Below are 12,295 nucleotides of genomic sequence, written 5' to 3'. Positions count from 1 at the left end.
TACGTGGGTGAGGTTGGGGATTGTAGGGGCCCAAGATAGTGGTTTCTATTCTAACCGTTAGGAAGGAGGTGATCCAGTGTAGAGCTGTTTCCAATATCTTCATTTTATTAGGACAATCCTGTCACTGATGGTGTCAAAAGTGGCACAGGTGCCTAGCAGGATGAGTGCACTCTTTGAGCTTTCATCCACAGTTATTTTAACTCTATACCAGATGGAGCACAAAGCCAATTCTGTTCTCCTAGAAGATCTAAATCCATGTTTTACCTCATTTAGGATCTGTTTTCTTTCGATGAAATCCAGGGTTGGCCATATATGAATGTATCCAGAAGGTTCTAGATGAAAGAGGTGTTTGAGATAGGTTATAGCGAGCTGGGTCATATGGGTCAGCTCTAGGCTTTTTAATCAGAGATCTGATGTAGGCAGATTTCAACTGAGCTGGGACTCTTCTGGGTACCTATGGAGTTGTTGAGGAGGGATAGGAAGATGGGATTTAGGTATGGAGAGTTCATGATGAATTTGTAAAGACTGGGGGGACCAGGGATCCTCAGAAGATCCTGTTGGGTTGCACGACTCATGATGGTAGTGGCCTCAGCAAGTTTGCAGCACAGTCTGGGCTGTAGGAGGGAGGTCTGCAGATTAAGAGGACACTTAGTGCTACTGTGAGAGAGATGAAGCAGGTCAAAGCGAGCAATTCACAGTCTGTGATGATGTCAATAGAGGGTGTTGAGATTATGAAGGAGTCTCTGTACACCAAAGCTATGCCCCCTATTTTTGTGATTTACATAGATGTTCTTGAAGCCTGATGGGAGACTCCCATGGATAACTACTAACTGATTACCAGAGAGCCAAGTTACTGTGATGAAGAGTAAGTCTATCTGTTCTTTGAAGAGAATGTAACACATGTCAGAGGAGTGCTTGGAGACAGGATGTGCATTAATCAGGAGGCATTGTGTGCCTGTTATTTCTGGGTGTGTTTGGCTGCTTGGACAAGTGCTGTTGGTTTGTTCAAGGTTGCTTTTGTTATTTTCCCTGGTACTCCATGTTAAGGCTTTAAGATTCAAAGAGGCTTAGCACGCTCCTCTTGGGGTCTGGCACATATTTCAGTTCCTGCTGTGTGGTTGGGTAGGATGGTGTAAGGATCCAGTGATTAATGGAGTAACAAGTCTAGTTTCTTTCGTTTCCAGATTTATGGTTGGTTGGATAGCTTTCAGAGTAGATGTAGGCAAGGTTGGTAGGTCATTGGTAATTCCTGTGCCTCAGACCAATGTTTGGTCATAGTAATGTGGTTCAGCTCAGTGCTTCAGGAGGTATCTGGAGTTGAAAACTGCCCATTGTCTCTTGATGTGAGGTAATGGGACGCCTGTATAATCTCGAGATGATTGATCAAATGGGGTAATAATGGCTGCTTCCAAGTCTCCTTGATCTTTCTTCCTTCTGATTCTGCTATCTGTGCGGTTTCTAGGCATCTTGTTACTGTGTTTCTCCCTGCAGTTGTTGAGGGTTGATGAGAGCGGATGATATGGTAGTGTGAGGTAAGAGGGGTGATATTTACCTTTTGAGTTTTTTTGGGTATGCCTTTGTGGTTGGTTCAGTTAAGTATATTTTAATCCCACCATGACATTGGTTAGCTGGAAGATTATGAAACTGTTCCGTGAGTGCAATAGGATGATTAGCTTGTAGGCTATGTAGTTGAGACTACAAATGAGACCATTCATCAGGAGTCAGGTTATGTAAAGGACTTCAGTGCAGCAGTGTATGGTTATAAAGATTCCTGGATTTATGAGGAAGTGTTTGTGTGTGATACTCTACATGTGAGGGGCCTAGATTTGATGAGTTAGGACTATTTACAACGGATTGGGTAAGAGGGTTAATTGGTGTGTTGATTTAGCTTGGCGCTGGTTGTTCTGGCAAATATGGGGAATCCAGCCAGTTATGCTTTGGGATTCTTAGATGAATACCATGACCTATGAAGTTATTATGGGGACAGCACAAATAGTTAATGTCTGTAGGTGTTTGAAATCAAAGCCTATATGTGTTTGGTACATAGGCACAATGTAAAAGTCCTTCACTAGGTATAGAGGAAGCTGGAATAAGTCTGTCGTTATTATGGAGATACTTACAACGATTCAATCTTCCTAAAAGGTAGGGATGCAGGCCCACAATGGAGCTATGTAGCAGTAATACAGTGCAAAGTGGGTCAATCTATCATGCACATGTTATAAGCAAAGACTATAGGCATCATTATGAGTTTGCCGGTACGGAAACTAGGGTGCCAGTAAGCTCACCGGCACCCTTGTTTCTGGATCAGCAAACTCTGAGCCTGCCTGCCTGCCGTGGTCGCTGTGTCCGACAGGTCTGACACTGCCGGGCGCAGCGGACACGCTAGGCAGACTCCTCAAGGAAGTGCCGGCACCATTAAGAACGGTGCCCGAGCTTGCAAGTTCCCACCCACTCCCATAGAGTCCTATGTGACTCTATGGAAATGGGGACTTACATTTTACCGGTGCCTGACTTTCCGGGCCGCCAGAGTTGTAATCTCCCAGTGGCACTGGGAAGTCAGGCGCTGGTAAAATATTACGAGTCCAGCAGCAACCCGCCGGCAGCACCGGCAGGGTTACCACTGGACTTGTAATGAGGCCCCATGACACAGGCTCTTAATGTGTGTGGTATGTAGAGAGGTACAAATAATCAAATCTGGCTGCATTGATATTAAGTAAAACAGTTGTTATGGAGGCATTTATGAATCCAAATAAGTTTATCTAGGTGCTAGGTAGCAGGCAACACAGATAATGGGTCAACTATACAGTTATGGTCGAATATACATAGGTAATCAAGTCAATTTATTGATGTGCTTGCTATGCAGGTGACACAGGGAGTTAATTCAGTTATATGCTAGATATGCAGGTTGTAGTATAAAAAGCCATACAAGTTTGAGACAGCATGATGATTCAGTCTAGCTCTGTGTTGAAGTTTCAGTCAAGGTAATTGATAGTCATGCAGTCCAATACATTGAGTCAAACAAGATTATTAGCTAGAATTTCAGACAAAACAGTTAATCGAGCTATGTTTTAAGGGTTCAGCAGTATATGGAGCTATAAAGATTGAGTGGATGCCGAACACAAAGATTCACTCTAGATAATTGCTAGTCATGTAGTCTAACATCATGAGTTTTAGCTGCAATTTCAGGCAAAACAGAGTTGAACTAGATATCAAATAAAAATTACTTTATTTGGCGAAAATTCAGCAAAGATTGCAAATGAATACAATAATCCAGTATAAAATATGTACATTTCATAATAAAAACAACACCCATCACAATAAACCTAATAAAACAGATCACAAAACACCCATATAAAATTAATTATAATAACAAATCAATCTAGATATGCGTTATGGGTAATCAGTATGACGAGTTATGCAGAGGTAGTGCATGATTGCAAAACACAAAGATTATGGGCCTCATTTCGAAATTGGAGGTAGTCATGGTGATATTTGCGCCATGACTGCCTCCAATAACTGTACCGGCACCGGTCTCGTTCAATGGGGACCTACCGGTGTAGTCCGACCTTTGCAAGACCGGTAAGTCCCCATTGAAAAAACCATTCCCCATTCCCACTTGAGCCCCCATAGGGCTCAATGGGAATAGGGAAGTAGCTGATAACGGTACCGCAATTTGCGGTACCGTTATTGGCTTTGATTTCCCTTAGCCGGTCCCGTCCATAACGACTGGTCAAACCAGGCGTTAAAGGAGGGACCCGCTAAGGGAACTCGTAGTAGGGCGGTAAGGGAATACCGGCACCGGTCTCCTTACCGCTGCCCGGTATCCCTTACCGCCCTACTCGTAATGAGACCCTCAGTCTAGCTAACTGCTAGGCATGCATTCTAACACAATGAGCCACTAATGATTCATAGCTGGAATGTCAGGCAAAACAGAGTCAATCTGGCTACGAGCTATGGGATCAGCAGTATAACGAGCTATACAAATTAAAATGGTTGTGTAGGCTAAAACAATGATTCAATATACCTCAGTAATAGGTGTTCAGGCACAGGGGGCTCCTTTTTTTGGGTGGGGGAGCTGCCCGATATCCCAGAGAGTGCAAGGGCAGTGCCCACTGCATTGCAGGCAGGCAATGTATCACTCAGCAGCAGCACACCACGCTGCATGTGAATATATTACAAAAAAAAGAAAAATGTATTTTAAATAAATAAACAATTTAGACCTGCTGCCGGAACATGAAGGAGGAATGGAGGAATGGAGCATGCAGATGCAGGGGGCATCCTCTGCTGCACACCTTTTCTTTGTAAGAGCTGCCAAAGACCCATGTGCTCTGCGCAGGTAGTGCAAGAATTTGCATTTACTTACTAGCAGGGCATAGGAGGTTTGGCCCCACCAGAATAAGTTATTGTGTAAACAATAACGTAGAGTTAATTAGACTTTTTTCGTTTTCTCTCGTGTGTCTGTCAGTCATGCAGGTATGAACATCTATTGGCTGTTTAACAGTGGCTTCATCGGGTGGCAGGCCTGTTGTGCGTCATGGAGCAGGCCCTAACGAGCCTTCAGGTAAGTTGGTAAACCTAACGTTACTTAGTGAGTGTACTAAAACCTTCGTTTAGTTGTTAACTCATTTAGTAACGTTAGTAAGACACAACGGAAAGCCGGGTAGTGGGCCCCTAAGGGCTGTGGGGGGAAGCTGATTCAAATGGGACTAAATGGGAATTGCTGTGTTTTCCCCCCAGTGTCTATTTAGCTTGTTTATAGTGGAAATAGTTTTTTCTGAATAAACTAAAATTTGGATGTAATGAAATGTTGGCTGTGGCCGATACTGACATCGACACTCTAATCCGATGAAAGTGAAGGAGGCTCTCCTTCGTATGGATTGGATTAGGACTATAGATAAAATGAGGCTATGCAAACTGTCGTCATCACCATCTCTAATTGATAAACCTAGGTCAATGGTCCCGAAATACCTAAGGGAATTTCCTGATTCAGCTGTACAGATGAATTTTTTGAGATTAAGTCTTAATCTGCTCCCCACGAAGGAGATTCTGCATGTCCGACATGGGGCTGTCTATCTGACATATTTCTGTGATAAATGTGGTGCAAATGTTACACAATCTATCCGCCATTTGCTGATGGAATGTTCTGGAACTTGGCCCATGAGAGTACTGAAATTTCAAAGGTTTGACCATGACCCTCATTCACTCCTCTCAAATACATTCTAGAACAGGTTGATTTCGGGAATGGAAATCTTCCTTACTTTGGAGGTGGGTGCTCTGTTAAAGGAGCTTAATCTGACTAACAATAAGGGAGATATGAATCTGAATGTTAAATGACATGTTCCACTGAAGTGATATGTGACCAGATGAATTTCCTTTTCCATTCCCTTGTTTGTTTATCTACTCCTTTCATGATTCTTTTTTAAATATTTGTGAATGAATTAGTTAACTAATGTTTTAATGTTATGATCTTGAAATATAATTCTATTTTTCGATTTGTGTAAAAAGTCATGTTTCTCTTTTTTGGCTAATACACAATAAATATAAAAAATAAAAAATAGTGGAAATAGTCAAATTCCGATTTGTGCTAAAGTACTACATTTCGGAATTTGATCATTTATAAAGCTGGGCCGGAGATGCACATTCACCTATTTCGTCAGCAGTACAGTTAAACTGCTCACAGGCTAGGGTCCCACTTGGTCGAGTAGTGGATATTTCACTGCGCACCTGAAATTGAGCATTGGTTGGGATTTTCACATGCAAATTAGATTGCAAAACTCCATGCAATCTTTGTTATTGCTCAATCAAAGCTCAATTATGCTTCAACAAGTCCTCAACTTAAAGAATTTAGGGATTGTTGAGCATTTGTTCAGTAAAGGTGCTCAACTCTGAGCACTCAACTTGTTTGTCAATTTCAATGGCGACTAATGGTGCTCAATTTGCCTTGAATAAATGCTTGGTGAACGCTCATTTAAAATGTTTGTATGGGTTCTGTGTGGGCATTGGGCAATGAACTCTTTGAATGTTTTACTGAGGTCAATTGAGAACTTATCCATAACGTTAACAGGTTGTAGTGAATGTTTCACTCCAGTACAGATTCAGCAGCAAGCTGCACAGAAACATATTGCTCAAAGATGCCTTTTTTCTATTCTGAATTATCTGCTAGGCTTAAAGAGAGAGTGAGCTGGCATTCTCTCCTCTGTGCTTTCTAAGATGGTGCCTGTGATGCATGTGGATTTAGTTTCTAACCAATATGTGTGCATACAAGGGTTTTTGTCTGTGCATTTGTGTATGCATGTTGCATGGTTGCCGGTTTCAAAGAGAGTTTAAAGGGGAAGTTCGCTCAAAAATGTTATTGTCCCGATCGTTCGGGCATGTATTTTTAAGCATACGGTAATCGATCTTCAAATTATTTCCTGTGCATTTTACCTTAGTTCTCCTCACTTTTACACATGCTAAAACAACAGGTTGGGTGCAGCCATATTGTGCTAATCTTATCCATTGAGGCATTTCACTAACTTCCAGTGCGCTCGCGGCAAGAATACAGATTGCCTGTCCCTGAAGCTGACATGACTACATGCGTACATCCCTTTTCACAACGCCAATGCACGTCTCATGTCAACATTCTCTGTGCGCAAGCTATTGACATGTCCCCATGGAAATGCCAGGACGCCTCTTTCCTCATCAAGTATAAACAGACCCCTTCTCATCAGACAACATTGGAGTTGCTTTTTCAATTGTTTCACTGTATTTTGTTTGGATCGCCTGTGACTCGTTTCTGCTCTGTTCATCTATCTTCCTAGTACGAAGCCCCTGCAAACGGATACTTACACTAGCATAACTGATTTCAATCGTTACTTGCGTTTTATTTAAATATTTGTTGTATAATGGCAACAATACAGCCCTACCAGTACGAGCCTGAGTATTCGGAGGAGGAACTAATGGGAAGAGAAAGATGAAGAAACGATGGGGAATCGGACGACAGTAGGGGCCTCTGATTTTGGAGCATTGGGGGTGGGGGTGTGCAGCATCAGTCGATCTGGATATGTTTTCTCAATGGCAAGGAATTCTTTTTGGGACAATCAAGGGTGAAACCATCCAGAGTGTTGTTCATGGTTTACTGGTCTAAATTGGTGTATCCAATATATAAATGTTTTCTTACTGTGGTATTGGATTTTCTCTGGCAAAGCCAAGAGGAATGTGTTCTTAGGTGGAGATATCAGAATATATTGGAAGAAGCAGCATGGACATATTTTTTCATAGTATCATTACTGGGCAGGGTAAAGCAAATATGACTATTGATGTAGCCACTTCGGACAGTTATGGGAAAAGGCATCATAAAAATATTCTTGTGCACTGTTGGTGAATTGTAATGATTTGATTTATTTTAATGGTTAACTTAAAAAAAAACAATTGCAAACTGTGTGGCTTTTTGCCCAAGTTTTCATGGAAAGCATCATTTTAACCCATTATTTTGAAAATGTTCTTGGGTTGAACAGACTCCCTTGATGCGCTCGGTAATTCCCACATATTTGTGAGAAACATTTACACCCTACCAATACAAAAATTCACCAGCCGCCACTACGTTCAGGGACAGATATCATTAGCTAGATAGCTGAGGTGCATATATATAAACACATATGTTTATATGGCTAGGTGTTAGGTATGCAGGAAAACAAAGTGGATCAGACTGGATTGTGTGTCATATATAGGGGCTGCAGTGTAATTAAGTATACATATGTGTAGCTAGCAGCATAATGAATCAAGCTAACTGCGTGCTAAGGTTTCCAGGCATAGATATCGGTATCCAAACAGATTTAATGGTAGAGATTCATAGAGTCAATAGATTTAAATAAGATATGTGCTGGGATTGCAGGGGAGATTAAAGCGCAGATTCACCTTAACTGTATTTTGTGTTTTCTCTTTATGATTATTATTATTATTATTATTATTATTATTATTATTATTACAGTGTTTATTGAGTGCAGGCCGAGCTTCAGGAAGCCCCAAAGAGCTTTACACTCATAGGGGGACTGATCAGTGGTGGCACCAGTGACAGGGCGACAGGCAAACAGAAGTCACCCTTAGCCTATGCCCTTTGCTCGCTGCCTGGGCAAGGCTACCAGAGGCAAATCGTAGAAATAGGACTGGAGGATGGCTCAGGTGACTTCCTCTGCCTGTTGGAGGCCTGGATTTCTAAAAGGGATTGTGGATAAGCAGGGTGGAAAATTGTTCCTTGTAAAGTTAATTCTGCTGTTTCAAAGGCTAAAAAAACAGAGGCAAAACTACCAACCCAGCAAAAAGCACACAAAGGGCTTTTCTTAAAGACTTAGAAAAGGGAGGTAAAATCAGGATGCATTTGCTAAAAAATACTACAGGTAAGACACAGTGGACTTCTTAATGGTTTAAAAAAGGGAGGGAAAAGTGGAATTCAAGGTAAGAACAGATAAAAAATACCTCGGAGAGGACACACAAACAGCTCCTACCCAACACCAATACTCCTCTAAATACAAAAGGCAGTGCTTTGTCTTTTCTGCCTAATGGGACTGGAGAAAGGTGTGACCCCACCTCTTCTCTTCATCACTGTCCTCAATCCGGCTTCTTTTAAAGAAGATGAGGGACAGTCATTTTGTGAGGGATGGCCACCACCTGTACATCTACTAACTCCTTGCTATGCCCATTGCCGAAAGGAGAAATGTCTATCAGGCCCTCAAACTAATGCTCAAATGGCTGATCCCTAAATATGGCCACGTTCCTCATATCTGTTTAGGGTCACTGTGGCTAATAAGATGACACATTTCAGCATCCAGTAAGGCTAAAGAATGTATTCACACCCTCAACAAGATGAAATAGACACATTGGCCCTCATTACAAGTCAGGCGTTAAGGGTTTAACGGCGCCGTCAGTGCCGTTAACCCTTAACGCCTGATTCACACTTTAACGCCTGCTTTTTGCAGGCGTTAAAGTCCAAGGCGCTAAGCGACCTTGGTGCTAATTACGGCACGGTAATTTACGGTGCCGTAATTAGCGCCTTCCCCATTCCCATTATGCCCTATGGGGCAAAAATGGGAATGGGGAAGGGCAAATGGTGAATGGGGAATTACCGCCCCACTCACCTTGGAATGGGGCGGTAATTCCGCCATCCACCATGGCGGAATCCAGCATGGACCATGGTGCTAATAGCACCATGGTCCACCGCCTGAGTTGTAATGAGGGCCATTTTTGCCCAGCTTTGATATAGAGTTGATAAAGTAGATAAGTACAATGTTTGCTACCCATTCCATAGATAACACTAATCCTTTCAGGTATCAACTGATAATTCGTGTTTCTTTTTCACAATGCAAATTCCTGTGTTTCGGCGGTTTATGAATGATGCTGGCTGGTTTGTACCTCTTACTCTTTTTATGTGTCCCTTAACTTTAGCAGCTTCATCTGCGTAGCATTAATGTGCTGTTTTTTCTCACTTCTCTTCCCATTCTTAATGCAACTGTTATTGGGTATGTTGCAAGCTTACCCCCAGGAAGGGCTGTTATTTTATTTCGTTGTAAATAACCATGTTTATGTTGTCTTTGCTTTTGTCAAGTTGCACAACAGAATGAGTTACATCTGTTTTGTGGAAAGAGGCAGAACTAAATGCCTATATATTTCATCTGTATCATCACCGTCCTAGTTGCCATAGTTGTCATGGAATGTCCTTATATGATAAGGATCTCAATGGCCCATGAAAAAGCAAAAAGTGCTTTCACATCTACAAAATGAAAGTCTGATGTTGTATGTTTACATGAATCCGACCTATCCGGCACAGTAAGTTAAAACGTCATTGAAAGTCTTTTTCTCTGAAGCTGATGGAAAAAATGGGTTGGTCAAATTGTTGCACAAATCTTTTAGTGGTTGATAAATTGGAAGTTGACTGCCATTGTAGATGGGTACGTTAAACTCTCCAGCTGGGAGAATGGGTGTTGAATGTGATTAATTTTTAGTGTACCTTCTGAGACCCGATGGGAGATCACTTAATTGTAATCAGGTTATGAACATTATGCTAATTAGAAAACTTACTATATGGTTTGTTAACTCTAGAAAGGTGTTTTTTGGTAAGATGTAGGAGCTGAGCTCATACGACACAGGAAGATTTTGCAGAACCTCCACCTGAAAATACACAAACCAAACCTTTTGCTCTATGGTACATGCTATATGGTACTCTGTCCATATCAGACTGTGTTGGTAAACCCCTACTTTCAGCATTAGTTAAGTTCAGTTGAGGCCTCTTTTGAACTTCAGGTTATTTTGGACCATGCACCAGTATTGCTTATCTTTAAACACAGTTACAGCTCTCCCAGGGTAGCCATTGGAAGTTTAATACCACATTTTGAAAGACACTGATTTTGATTGATCTGTTCAAGGAAGAACCTTACTCCTTCTTTTTAGTAACTATCTCCAAGGATACTGTGACAAATCGAGGGATGCAGTCACTTCCCCCAAAGTGTGAAGCCCCTTCCTGTGAGTCCATTGAGGTGAGCCCAGTACGCAACAATCGCCCTAGGGGTGGAGGTAAGCAGAACCTCACAGGGCGTGACTTCCCTCTTGGGGATAAGGACTCTCTTTCCAGTGAGAAATTACCTTTGCATCTTCCTCAAATGCCAAGACAATCCTATCAATTTTACAAATTAACCAAGGGTGTGGGAGCTCCTCTACTGAGAAGGAACATTGGTCAAATACCCTTTTCTATGGAATTTCTTCCACTCAGGAGGGTATAAAACCATGTTTTAGCTCACTGCATCATTCACAGAGGAGAAATAACCATTTGCATATCAGTCTGGTACCACCCACAAGGGCAGTCCAGCACCGGAATACTAGGCAATTGTCCACTGAACAAGAGTACCATCAGCAACCCCAGACACGTGTTTCGACCTTGTTGGGCTTCCTCAGTGAGGTGAAGCTGAGCCTCTCTAAGGCACAGTGAACAAAGGGTCGATGTCTGCATTTCGGTGCTGGACTGCCTAAATCGGTGAGATCAGACTGATCTGCAAATCGATATTTATCCTCTGAAAAGTACAGTGAGCTAAAATGTGGTTGTGCTTTGCCAAAGAGCAGGTTATTTGGCTGTGTTCGTTCTCATTAGAGAGGCTCCCTGATAGAATATTTTCAATCCTATCAGTTGACAGACAGTGAGATTCCTCTTACATATGCTATTGTAATGTAATTACAGAAGAAAAGTATCAGCCTGGTACTGTGAAGAGTAAGAACATACGAGTGATGACGAATGTATGTCTTTCAATCACCGAGATGAAGAAACCTAACATAGTTATGAGGAATTCAACTTCAACACTAAGAAATGACTATTCTGAGAAGTTGGGCAAGCCCAGCACTGCGTGATAAAAATGGGAAGAGCAGGTGAACCATGCAGAGAGACCCAGGACTTTCAAACAAGCTGGCAGAGGAAAGCCGGAAACTCAGGGAGAACACTGGTTTGCGTGTTGGCAAACCGCAGTAGAGATGCAGTGCCCGTAGTGCACTTCTCAGAGAACAGCTTGTCCAGAGATGGTCCAGAGGCTGGTAGTCCCGGTAGGGACTAGCGAACAGGGCTGATGGTGAGCCCCCTCCTTAAAGTGCTTAGAATGGAGTATGCTGAGAATAGACCATGGCAAGTCTGCCAACTGGAAGGGAATTTCAGGAGGGACCAGACCCGGAGAGGTGGTAGCTGGAAAGGGGAGAGACTGAAGAACCCTTACGTTGCTGATACCACAAACAGACACAGAGGAGTGCCACCAGAGAGAAAGGAAGAACACAGAGAACCCGTCCTGACAGACCACAGAACTGAAACAAGGAAGAACGCTGACCCAGTGATGCAGCCCCATTAGACCCAAGGTAAAGTGGAGAGCGGGAGACCTGGGATGTGAAAATTAAATCGGACAGTCATATCAGTGAATGCTGGAAAACCGAATATAAAGATTGCAGTAATCATATTGAATTGAGAAGTGAAGTGAGAAGAGAGAAAATGATTCAGGGACTCGCCATCCTCATCCCAGTGAATGGCCAAATTATAAGAAGAGCGAGAATCACACAGAGACTCATCATACTCACTCCAGTGAATACAAGATCATAAGAAGAGTAAAAGTCCAATGAGGGCTTAACCTACCTGGTTCAGTGAAAAGGTGACTAAAGAAAGAAAGGAGAGATGTTGCCAGAACAGATGTGTTTGTTCGAAAGAAGAGAGAAGGATTGTGAAGTGCACAGAGACTCAGTTAAGAATTAGAGAAAGCCCAAAGAGGACTCCAGGTAGTCAAGAGAACCTATACCC

This window comes from Ambystoma mexicanum, chromosome 3p (genome assembly GCF_040938575.1).
Source record: "Ambystoma mexicanum isolate Mex_15411 chromosome 3p, UKY_AmexF1_1, whole genome shotgun sequence".
In the NCBI taxonomy this organism is placed as follows: domain Eukaryota; kingdom Metazoa; phylum Chordata; class Amphibia; order Caudata; family Ambystomatidae; genus Ambystoma; species Ambystoma mexicanum.
Note: the sequence above shows the minus strand (reverse complement) of the source record.